Below are 12,238 nucleotides of genomic sequence, written 5' to 3'. Positions count from 1 at the left end.
AATTGGGATTTTTAAAGATTGTACTTCACTCAGCTTTTGAAATGTTACCATCAGGGCGTCGGTTTAAAATTCCCAGAGCTCGAAGAAATGCTTATAAAAGTTGTTTATCCCAATTGCAGTTGTTGTTGGATTGATATATGGTTGTTTGTATGTTACCAGTGTTAAAGACAAATTTCCTTTCTGTGTCAAGCAGAACGGACAATAAAGTTTAAACAAAACAAACAAAATTTCTGTTTTTCAGGGGGAACAACAGTGTTTTGAGAGTCTACGCTTTCTTAATCTTTCAGATCTTTTGACACATGTAAATACTGATAAAAAATTGCCTTTAGCAAGGATGTAAAACATAGCCAAATATTAACAGAAAACAAAATACTGCCATGTATTGACTTAAAATTATGCCATTGAAGCAATACTGATATAGTTATGCAACTTTCGATGTATGAACTTTTAAGTAGTGCTGCAAGATGCAAAGAGAAGAGGATTACAACATAGTTTTAGTTCTTCTTAGCATCTAAATAAGTGATGACTTTGCACATGCTGAGCGGTGTTGTAATATTGGGTGTTAAATGTTAGGCCTATATATCAAAATTAAATGTCAGTGCATCGATTTTAACTATTTGGTTTTCAGCAGAAAGAAGAGGTTGTAATTATGTTAGTTTGTCAAAGCAACTAAAATCCTATTTCATATTTTCTTCTGAAACCAATTTTTCAACAGGACCAATTTCATCTAAGGCTTTCAAGCTGAAACCACCACATTCAGTTCAGATTGTTCTGCTGTGGTATGTTATATATTTCTAACTGATCTGACTTGTGTTTTTTTCATAAAAAACATGATCAAAAGTGTACACTTTCACTTAGGGTGCCAAAAAAGTGCTATAAAAATGTCTTACAGCCCAGCTCGTTTGTGATTACGAGCCAGTCACATACATCTGCTTTGTTGTCAGAATGTATAAAATGTACCACCAGTTTGCAACCATACATATACTGCACCAGATAGACAGTCAAATACATAATTTCGCATACTAGATTTCAGTAATATATACTCTAAATTTACAGTTTATAAAATAAAACAGACTACACAAACAAATGTGCACTACTACAACAACAAAGGGTGTTAGGGAAAAAAGGATAAATTAAAGTCCTAGCAACAGTATTTTTTTGATTATTGTTTAAAATTTATGGCATATTTATCTTAGATTTCCCCAGTCAGTATAACTTGAGATCCTGTGAATATCCAATTTCCAGAACTCATAATCACATTAATTCTGAGAGCACATGGAGACAGCAATAAGTTCTCTAGATATATGCTAGCAACATACTCATTCATGCAAACATAGTAAAGCATATTAGCAGCATGCTAATTAGGGATGTTCAGATCTGATCACGTCATCGGAAATCGGCCCGATCACATGGTTTTAGACTCGATCGGAATCGGACGTTATCAGGGCTCGAATATGTATCTTATTATTTTTTAACACACCAATAGTTATGTGGTGGCACAGAGTTGGACCTCTTTCTTGACTTCACACAGAAACAGCAACGTGTGCGGCATGACATCACTTTGTTGCAGAGACGCTATTGGTTAAATGCCGGCAAAGTAGAAGACGGAAGCAGCTTGAAGCGGAAAGCGTGAGTATGTCTGTGGTCTGGACATTTTATAAAGTTGATGATGACAACATTGCCACAGCAAACTGTGAGATATATAAACTTGAGATTGCCTGCTGAGTATTTTAAGTTGAGGAACTATTTGTTTTGATATTAGATTTTTTTTAAAGATATACTGTATTGATGTACTGAAGTCCAAAAGTGAAGCATTTCTGTTATTTATTACTTGATTGTTCAAGCTACCTCACAGAAGTACTCTGTTTGTTAACAGAGCTGTTAAATGTTAAAATAAAGTGAATTAAATAAAAATAAGGAACATCCTGGATCTGTTTCTTTGCTCTTCTTTATTTTATTATGTATTTTTAGAAGTATCGGATCGGTTTTCGGTATCGGTAAATACTCAAAATCAAATGACTCAGACTCAAGGCCAAAAAAAATCTGATCGGGATATCCCTAATGCTAATTAATGCTATATTGTCAAAACCTTCTACCCCAGCAACATACAAAACATGCTTTGTCCTTTTCCTGAAACATCAGTATAATATTTGTGTACATTTATCTCAGAAAGACATAGATTTTTTTTTTTTCTAACAGAACTACTTTTCTTTGAAATCCAAATGGTGCCAATGACACATTGATTGTGAAAGACATAAGGCCTCAGCCTCATTATATAGAGGCTAAAGTCACATAACCATCCGAGGAATAAAAACATCTATAAAAATCTCAGAAGACATGGTGCAGTCACCCTTTTAAGAGTATGCAATAATGACAGAATTACAGGTAACCATGGCTACCAAACAGTAATGGGCCACCTGTGGGCTACTGGTTCACTGGGGAAGCCAGAGTGAGCTTAGTTTCAAAACACTTATGAGATCACATGTCTGGACAGAATAAAATGATGTTTGCTCACTGTAGGCCTATTTGACTAAAAGCCTCTTGTATCATGTTACAATTCTCAGTTAATAAGCTAAGCCATAATATTAGAATCACATAAACAAAATCCGGTGTGAAACTTGAGTAAATTAGTTTACAGTACCCTATTTGGTACACATCAAAAAATGGGGGACTCGGGGTCTAAAACTGCCAAAGTGAAATGCAATGCAAACGACCCTTCATATTGCACACCATCATGCAACTGTCACTTTTTGACTGTGAGTGTGAGTATTTGGAGAGGCCCCTAAAGCCATTTCATTTAAGTTATTTTGCATCTATATTCAATGAAGATTGATAAACCAACTTATAATTTATTTTCGCCATCTGTTAGACTGGAGTGAAGCGCATGATGCTAAATAAGGATTAAAAAAAGTCTTTGGTCACATCAAGTATGCAAACTTGAATCCTTGTGGTATTTGTAGTCCTTCTGTTGAAACTTGTCAGCAAATCCTTTTTTAACAAAACGTGTTTTTTGATATTTGAGGTAAATCACAGTTAAAAGTCTAGCCTAGCTTGTTATAGTGTTGAGCTCAATTTATTATTTTACTTATCAATTTTGGTGCATTTAAACAAAACAGATTTAATAAACAGATATATTTGTTTAAATAATAATTTAGACACAAAAATATTTAGAAATTGAAAGATAATACAATTAAATTTAAGAAAATATCGCAAAACATTTTTTTTTTCAACAAAATTTTTTATTTTTTTTTTCTTCTCTTGATTTTTAGTCTTTTAAAAAATTGTATTAATTTTTTTTCTATAACATAAATTTGGGTGTACTCGTTTTTGGACCCTTATTGTAAGTTATTTTGTTAGATAAGCTCCAGATTTGGCCTCAGTACTGACTAATCTATGCACAAATATAATATTCTATAGCTTCCCATTAAAAATATGAATTTAAAAGATAGATATGTAAGGGGTCTACTTATATATATACACAAAACCTGTCTAGAATATCAAACTGTCCTCTGATTTTCAAAATGACAAACTGAACAGTTCTCAATAAAATCCGAAAAAAGACTCTCTTCAACTATCTGCAAACCCAACAAGCCATAAAAATAATAAATAAATACTTCACACACTGTCGCACCTCTGTGCTTTATAGTCACATATCTCTCTTTATAATATATCCTGTCTAGCAACTCGGGGTGTCGGGAATTCCAGGATCCGACCATTCATTTGCTGCGATATTCCTTATGATCCACCTTAAATGACTGATCCCTCCCTCCCTCTCTCCGCCGCAGCTCTCCCTACCCTCAGACTGAATCTCTATCTTCCCTCTTTCGATTTCCAGCCACAGCAACCAGTGATTGAAACTGTCTTTTTCGTCGTGCGGTGAAAGGTTGCGTTTATCCGCACTTTTCCCGGCGGTTAAACGGCGGCGCAACAAACAGAGCAGTGAACACGCAGAAAACAAGATTTAAAACCAAACAAAACTTGGATCTGTTGCGTTTGCGTTCCGTAACCAAACGCGGAACATACCTCAATCTCTTTTGTGATTATTTCCTTTTTTCTCTGGACAAGACAAAGCTGTTGGATTGGATTCGAGCAGACGGGCTTTTTACTTATAGACGGCGTGATAAGAAGTTTTTACGTGTTTTAGACTAAACGCGGAGGTCGCATTTTAAATGTAGGAAAGGCGACTAACGATAATTCCATCCTGCTGGTTGACTGGCACCAATTCCAAAGTTACTTTCCAGATGCAGAGTAAACAAACACGGTTTGCAAGCGACGAAAGACATTGCCTATCCGTGCAAGCGTTTACTTAGAGACCTTTTGCGTCTTTCATAATCGGGAGTTTTGAGGAGAGGGCTTGTTTTTGAGAAGACTTGTTTCTCGATGCACTGAATGAGGAGGAACGTCCCATGTGTGGCTTTCACTCTTTCTGACAACCCTGCAGCCTTAAGGTAGGTTTGTTCCATCTTGTTGTTTGTTTATTTAACGTTATGTCCTTCACTTATATTTTCCCATCCACAGGTGTGCGTCTACATGTTCTATCTTGTAATCTGTTGTGCTCTTCTTCTGAACCTCGCCGTATTTGCTCACGAGACATTTTTTTGCCTGTTGCTAGTGTTCATTTTTTTTGCGCCTCGGGCAATTTAATCGTTTGCTAGTGGTAATGCACATAAGCTGCTGCATTTAACCACTACGTTTTTCGCAATTGATTTGATGTGTTTTAATGCTATTCCCCCACCATTCCTGACACCGCAGTCATATAACGTTGAGAGTGCACGTTTTCCACTACTAGCTAATAGGGTGGTTTTAATGGGCAGATATGAATGGGTACATTTCATGTGAAGAGCAAAGAGGCTCTCTTGTTGATTGATGAAGAGGTAATCAGTCGATCCTCTGACGTCACCCCCTTGAGTAACGTCCACCGCGCCTCGTTCGCGCCTCTCTGGGTGTGTCCTCGCGCTATTGCGTCGAAGGGGAAACCCTGCAATTTGTTCCCAGTCAGGAGCTCGATGCTCTGTCCTGTGAGGAGATCAAAACCTGCCCGGTTGTGTCAGAAATAGATGAACTCGAGGCGAGTTTTGTTTTGGGCTATATCTAAATATGGACATTCGTGTGTGATATCAAGGGTTTTAAGCTCTTCATCACCTTCAGGTTCCTTTGTGATTGTTGGCTTCAGCTGCCTGAAGAGATGAAAACCGTGACTTGCAGTCGTGACACAGTCTGAGAGGTGCTGAAATGAGCACAAAATATTAAAACACGACATTACCCCCTTAAACAGTTTACTGTTAAAAAGGTGTAATGCCTAAAATAAGTTTTTAGCACGTTAGGGTGCTTCAGTGACTGACTTCCATTGTATGTTTTTTCCTTAATGAGACTGGTTATGCTGTCATGTTGACAAACGTCCCTTTTGTGCTTTGTGCATTGTGCAAACAAGAATCTTTTGAGAACATTTGACTCATAAAGGTCAGGATATGTTTAATATTTTATTTTCCCAGATAAAAACGCAAAGTTTTGTAGGATTTCTGTGGCAAAAAAAGTCCAAAATGCTTCAAGCTAAATTGAAGAAAGGCATTTAGTTTGATGGCAAGGCTTGATGTCATTTCAATCAAAATTAGATTAAAACCAAGTCCGTTTTAGAATTTTGGATTGGATTGCCGTTTTCCAGAAATATTCTTATTGGTTAACTAGTGCAGTGGTTCCCAAAGTGGGGTTTGCTTGGTGCTTTCCAAAAATCGAATTAATTTTATTAAACCATTTGAATGAGAATATTTTATCCATAACCCACAGAAGATTAAAATAGTAGTTAATAGTTGCATTGAAAAAAGCAACATGCATGTGTTGTGACTTCTGGGGTGATTATCGTTATATTAAAGACTCAGCAATAGCGTCAGATGCAGCAGATTTATTTTATAGCACCAAGTTAAATTTTTACAACACTCACGTACATTAAAAATACATACATACAGGCCTGAACATGGAGGATGATCTCTGAGTGACGTTCTCCAAAATTAAATGAAAAGGAGACTTGGGCCTATTGGTGTGTGTGCGCTGTTGCATTCAAGGTTTGTATATAACCACCTCGGAGCATATGTCGTGAGTCACTGGCATTGCATTTTTGGGGGTCACGGGCTGAAATGTTTGGGAACCCCTGAACTAGTGGGTAGGTGAGGTGTGGCGTGTTCTACTATGTGCATTTTTTGACTGCTGTAAAATGAAACGTAAAATCCTCTGTTTAGTTCATTGTGGACGGATGTTCACAAGTTAAATATTTTTGTTATTGAGAGGAAAACATGCACACATCCATATTCCTCTAAACGCTGCTCTGAAAAGTTTGGACAGCATTGTTATATTCTTTAACAGTGCTTAGATATTTTGAACTACCTCTTGCCTCTTAGTCAGTGGTCTTAAACTCGATTCCTGGAGGGCCACAGCTCTGCACAGTGTAGTCCAACCACCTCCAACTCACACCTGCTTAGTAGTAGTCTTGAAAACCTTGATTAGTTGGATCAGTTATGTTTGATTAGGGTTGGAGCAAAATTAGGCAGAGCTGTGGCCCTCCAGGAATTGAGTTTGAGACCTATGCCCTTAGTGAAGAATGAAAAAATATCTCCCTGAGTATATCAGAGCCTTTGTAGTCAAATCCAAATAGTTTGTTAACCATGTCATAATGGTAAAGTCTCCTTGTGTGGAAGCTGGAAAGCCATCTTATTGTTTAATGGCACACAAGGGAATGTTCACTAGTAATCTTCTGCTGGCGTGAACACTATTTATTTTGCAGAATGTTCTGGGATATGTTTAGTATGCTCACAAAATAATCACAAGAGAAAGGTCAGTCATTATGAAATATGCTGTGATCACATTTAAGCTTATCCCTGCAGATCCACCGTAATCCATGAAAATGGCTGAAGGACTGTTGTTAACCAAATGAAAGTGACAAACTCGCGGAGATCACGGTGTCATCTGATAGATTTGCAAACAATGGACTCGTTGGCCATTAAATGTGGAGCGTTATGTGCATTTGAGCAAATGCCGTTAACGTTTCAGGAGAATTCATTAGCAATTATGAAGAACCAGCTTGGAAGACATGCGTAAGCAGATAACGCCACTGAACAGTACTACTTATGCATTCATATCTGAGTGGGTGTGATTGTGCATGCTTTAAACTTTACATAACCTGTAGGGTGGGGGTGTTTGGAGCTATCGAGAAGTTTTCTTCTCTAGTGATTACTCCAGCCGACTGATGCAATTTATTGTTGTGCATATCAAGCTGTGTTTACCCTGCAGAGCATCTGTTCCCTCTAATTAGGGGAGAGTTGTACTGTTCAGCCTCCCTCGTCAGACATGATCATGGGTGCTGGTGGTAACTTCAGCATATACCATGACTCAGGTCTCACTTGTGTGACTGCTGGCTATGAATCTGATAACTATATCCACCAGCTCAGACGGTTGTGTTGAAAACATGACTAGAGACGCTTAATGAGCTGTGGAGTCTTGTTTAGCGTGAAACATTGTGGGGGATGTACCTGTTGAATTTTGCTGAAATGGAACGTTATGCCTTCATTAGTAGAAGTAGATGCGTTTGCATGCTGTGGCATAATAATAACACTTCTCATCAAAATGTGCTGTAGTAACATTTATATATTTTGCAGTTTGTAGGACTTCACGCTTGTATTTAAGGGCTTTTAATCCTTTTTTGTGCATTTTGACATTTTTCAATAAGAAGTTATTACCGCCTGGCCCTCTAAATTAAAATTTACATTAAAACTTGCTATTAAAGTGAGCCTTTACATTTAATGTATATGTCTAAAAGTTAAAAATGAAATGATATATACAGCACTACTCTAGGTAATATAATTTCTTGTGCTTTCAGTAGAATAAAACAGTGGTCCCTAACCCACTGGCTACTGACATTAATTTGCCAAAATAACATTAAAATGTTACAAGATGCTTCCAAACATATCTACAAGTAGCCCAAAGGATGATCACACTACAAGAAAAGGCATAACTAGAATGCTACTATAAAATGCAATGCTACTAAGAAGGAGAAAATAATCCTTCGTTGTTTACCTGATGTTTTATCTATGATTAGCTCTGCTCCCTTCTTCTGGCATGCCTTCAAATTTGAGTCATTCGTTCACCTGACACTGACAGTCCCATTTAAGCTTATCCAATGCATACCGTCTGACCTGAAACACCCATGATAAGTCCATTTGAGTCTTTTTGAGTCGTTCGTTCATCACGTGACAGCATGTAAAGAGAGATGAGTCAAAACCGAAGACTCTAGAAATGAATGGATCAATTCTTTTTTTTCTTTTTTTTCTTTTTTTTTTACCGGATCTAAATGCATATGATTGGCTTCTGTCATTCACATGATGAACAAACGAGTCAAACCGAGGAATCGTGAAATGAACAGATCAAATCTTTTCCCGGCTCTAAATGCATATGATTGTCTTCTGTTTTTCATGTGATGAATGAACAACTCAAAAGGAGGTGCAGAGAGATGAACAGATCAATTTTTTTCCAGCTCAAAATGCATATAATTGGCTTCTGTTTTTCACGTGATGAACGAACGACTCAAACCGAGTAGCCGAGAGATGAACGGATCAAATCTTTTTTCGGCTTTAAATGCATATGATTGGCTTCTGTCTTTGACGTGATGAATGAACGACTCAAACCGAGGACTCGAGAAATGAACGGATTCAATCTTTTCCCGGCTCTGACTGCATATGATTGGTTTCTGTCTTTCACGTGATGAACGAATGACTCAAACCTGATAGAGGACTCGAAAAATGAACTAATCTTCTCCACCTGCACAAATGTGCGTGATTTGAACAAATCACCCCATGAGAGGACTCATCATTCTCGAGTCATATAAAAGATTCATTCAAAATGAACAAATCGCTCAAGAACGAACCATCACTAACTGGTACCGGTCTGTGGATAAATTGGAACCAGGCCACACAAAAAATCATTAATTATTTTATTTTATATTTTATTTATTATCAGAGTCTGAACAATCTTTTATTTTGAAAAATTACCGTATTCTCACGGTTACATCTTGGTCACTTGAGCCCCAAAATTGAATCCACAAGCTACTGTAGCAAAATGAGTAAAAAACAGACATCTTTGCGAAGTTTCTTTGCTAAGGGGAAAAGGCCCAATGAAGGACCCAAGAACTGCCAAGAAATGGATCCGCAACCCATTTGTACAAAAATCAGGTGAATCCAGCATGTCTATGCAAGATCAACTGCTGGAGATCGCAAATGACGATTTCCGTTCACATATTGCGTCTTTTCTGCGTGAAAGTTCGTTACTTTTAATGGTGGTGCTCGTTTTTTAAAATGTATTTAGTTTTTTTATATTATGCAAAAGAACATTTACAAAGATACAATATGAACAGAGAGACAAAAAGTAACATAAATTCCAGCAAATTAAACAAGTTAAAATGATTTACACTAAGAAAGAGTTTTACATGCAATATAATGCATGCATGAGTCTTTTAAGGAGTTCACATATAAATCAAAGTCCTTACTGAAAATAAAAAGTAAGGGTGTTTCTTTGAAAATTTACATTTGTGGATGTAAAATTTAGCCAGAAAAATCAAAACATTAATAATGAATTTACAATGAGAAGGATCTAAGTTTAAAGAGTAGAAAGTAAAGACTAAAAGTATTGCCAGTGACACTCAATTCAGTTTTTTATTTTGAAGAAGCCAAAACTGTTTCCAGTCTTTGTCACCAAATATATTATTCCTAAAACCTATGCAAGCAGGTAAAGAGATCAAGTGGTAAAATTGTCAAACGTTGACCAGTGCGCGGTGATATAAGGTTGGAGACCAATGGAATACAATATTTTACGGTAATTACTTTTATAGATCTTGTGTTTGATTAGCAAATCGGTTGAAGACACTGGTCATCTAAAATTAGCAGCAGCTCTGTGTTAATCAGTTCTTTTCTTTGAAAGATACTTTGAATTAGTAGGACAAATGCTTAATTGCAAGTTAATGTTTAAGAATTTAGTCCTTTTTTTTATTACGCGTTAATATTTCTGTTACATTGCTTTACCTATAGTTTGCTTGCATTAGCATATTGGGATATCAGCACAGTTAAACGGGAGAGCATTTGTACAAGGTTTGGCAGTCTAATTACAGAGGTCAGGTGATTCTTAGCATCTGCCTTTTGCTTTCCTCTCCCCAGTAAGACAGAGTGGTGTGCGTGTTCAAGTTTGACGGCAGAACAGCGCGACCAACGAACCTTGCAGGGATGCTGCGAGTCTCATTGGCTCAGCTTGTGTGAAATGTTGAATTTGCAAATAAATGTAGAAATAAGTCATTTTGCATTAGCTGCGGGGATCTGCAGTGCATGGATGCATGTGGATGGGAGGTTGCCCGGCATGCAATGGCAGGAGAAAGATCTCTGCTGACAGAGATAAAGAGAGGGGCCTCCCTGTAACAGATGCTCATACTCGTTCGGCTGGAAAAACAAACATGCTTTTTTATTTGTACGTTCCAATCACAGCAAGGTTCAACACTTGTGTTGTTATCACTGCAAACTAGTGGAGCATGGTTTCTCCCCCATCACCCACTCTCCATCCAACTGGTTATTCTGAAGATGTGCTATCTTGCTTTTTGCGTCTCGCCTTTATTCACTCACTCCATTACTCTTTCCCTCCCTTTTTATTTCTGTCTCTATTTATCTTTCACCCTCCCACCCTGTGTGATGTTTAATGCAATACAAGGGGTGTGTTTGTGTGTATGGTGATATTTGAGTGTGAGTGATTGCTGGTTATCTAACAATCTTTAACAGTGCTTGCAGTTGCGTCAACTTTAGCTAGTAAGCTAAGATAGTGTGTGTCTGTGTACATGACATTACTGGGTACCTATGTGTGTTTCCAGGCTCTGCTTTTGCTTTGTGTAATCACAGTGCAACATTGCCTGCGTAGGTACTGTATTGCGTAGCAAAGTGGTTGTCATACTTGACAGATGAAGCATGCCCAATCAAACGGGAATATGCAACCTCAGACTATTGCGAAGTTTAGGATCAGTAAGATTCAAACATGCAAATGCTTCACTGTTTTGACAAACACAAATAACACTGCATGCGTATTTGTACATGAATATTTTTATGTATGTATGTACAGGGCCGGAGCTAGCTGAATTGGCGCTCTAGGCAAATGATGATCACGCCGCCCTAAACCCGAAAATGAAAGCGGAAGTGACCGGTATGGTAAAAGTGGGGGTAGTTGGGGTTTGGGCTAGTTACGGCTAGGTTGCCTCTATGGAATCGAATTGCAATCGCGATTTGAAATGTTGCGATTACCTAATCGCAAGAAGCTGCGATATGAAATTTATATTTATTATATAATTTCCCCCACCCAGAGCAAATGCGTGACAGCCGTCTGTGTGTGATAGTCTCACCAGCCAATTGAGTGAGCACACATTCGTTCTGCCCAATCAGAATTGCACAACTGAATTATGTGGAAAGCCCACTATAAAACAAACAAACAGGAAAGCGCGGACAAGTGGGATGATGGCATCTGCTGCTTCAGAAGCAATAATAGACTAATTTATATCAAACAAAAACACCACATTGGTAATATGGGACTATTTTGGTTTTAAAATCACAGACACGAGGAAATGCAACCATCACCTGAAAAAGCTCCACAGGTGGCTATATTAGGAGTGTCTTGCTAAAAAATTGACTGAAAGTATTGCCAGTGACACTCAATCTAGTTGCAACAGCAAAGTAAAATTTCAGAGTTAAAGAGAAATTTTTTGTTTAATTTCTCAATATTTATAAACAAATTTAAATAAATGTTGGTGTAAGTTAATATCTTTTCAGTTTCTTTTTTAACTTAACACTCACTACATTTTAGCAGTAAGTAGCTACGATACAGAATATTGAGCTGAAGCTTGACTACAAAATTAAATTGCAAATCAAATAAAAATCACAATATTGGTTACAAAAATCACAATTAGATGTCAATGTCAATGGTGTAAGGTCCACCCGATTGGCCCAATGAAGGTGTCCACTGGTGGATGAAGGTTCACTGTCTGTTTGGCCTTTCCAGTGCACAATGTTGATTTACTTCAAATTTAATTCATATCTGACTCCAATTTGAATATGAGGTAGTTTAAAATATTAATATATTTATCTTTCATTTTATCTGAGTCCAATCATAAAACATCAAGAAAATTAAATCAATATATAATTTAGATAAATGTTTCTCAGAGGAATTAGAT

At 37.3% G+C, this 12,238-nt stretch overlaps 1 protein-coding gene across 5 annotated transcripts in view; it reads left to right on the top strand.

Annotated features, from left to right (window-relative positions):
- Positions 1-3,802: 3,802 nt before the first annotated feature.
- The window catches only part of atp2b4 (ATPase plasma membrane Ca2+ transporting 4), a 146,719-nt gene continuing 138,283 nt past the window's right edge, over positions 3,803-12,238 (top strand). For 2 of the 5 annotated variants that reach the window (XM_056467841.1, XM_056467839.1), the window contains exon 1: positions 3,803-4,448. The gene's annotated coding sequence lies outside the window, so the exon portion shown is untranslated. The remainder of the gene's footprint in view (positions 4,449-12,238) is intronic. The other 3 variants (XM_056467842.1, XM_056467840.1, XM_056467843.1) reach the window with 2 other exon arrangements.

This window comes from Danio aesculapii, chromosome 11 (genome assembly GCF_903798145.1).
Source record: "Danio aesculapii chromosome 11, fDanAes4.1, whole genome shotgun sequence".
Taxonomy (NCBI): Eukaryota; Metazoa; Chordata; class Actinopteri; order Cypriniformes; family Danionidae; genus Danio; species Danio aesculapii.
The sequence above is the reverse complement of the archived record's forward strand: the minus strand, read 5'-3'. Positions and strand labels throughout refer to the sequence as shown.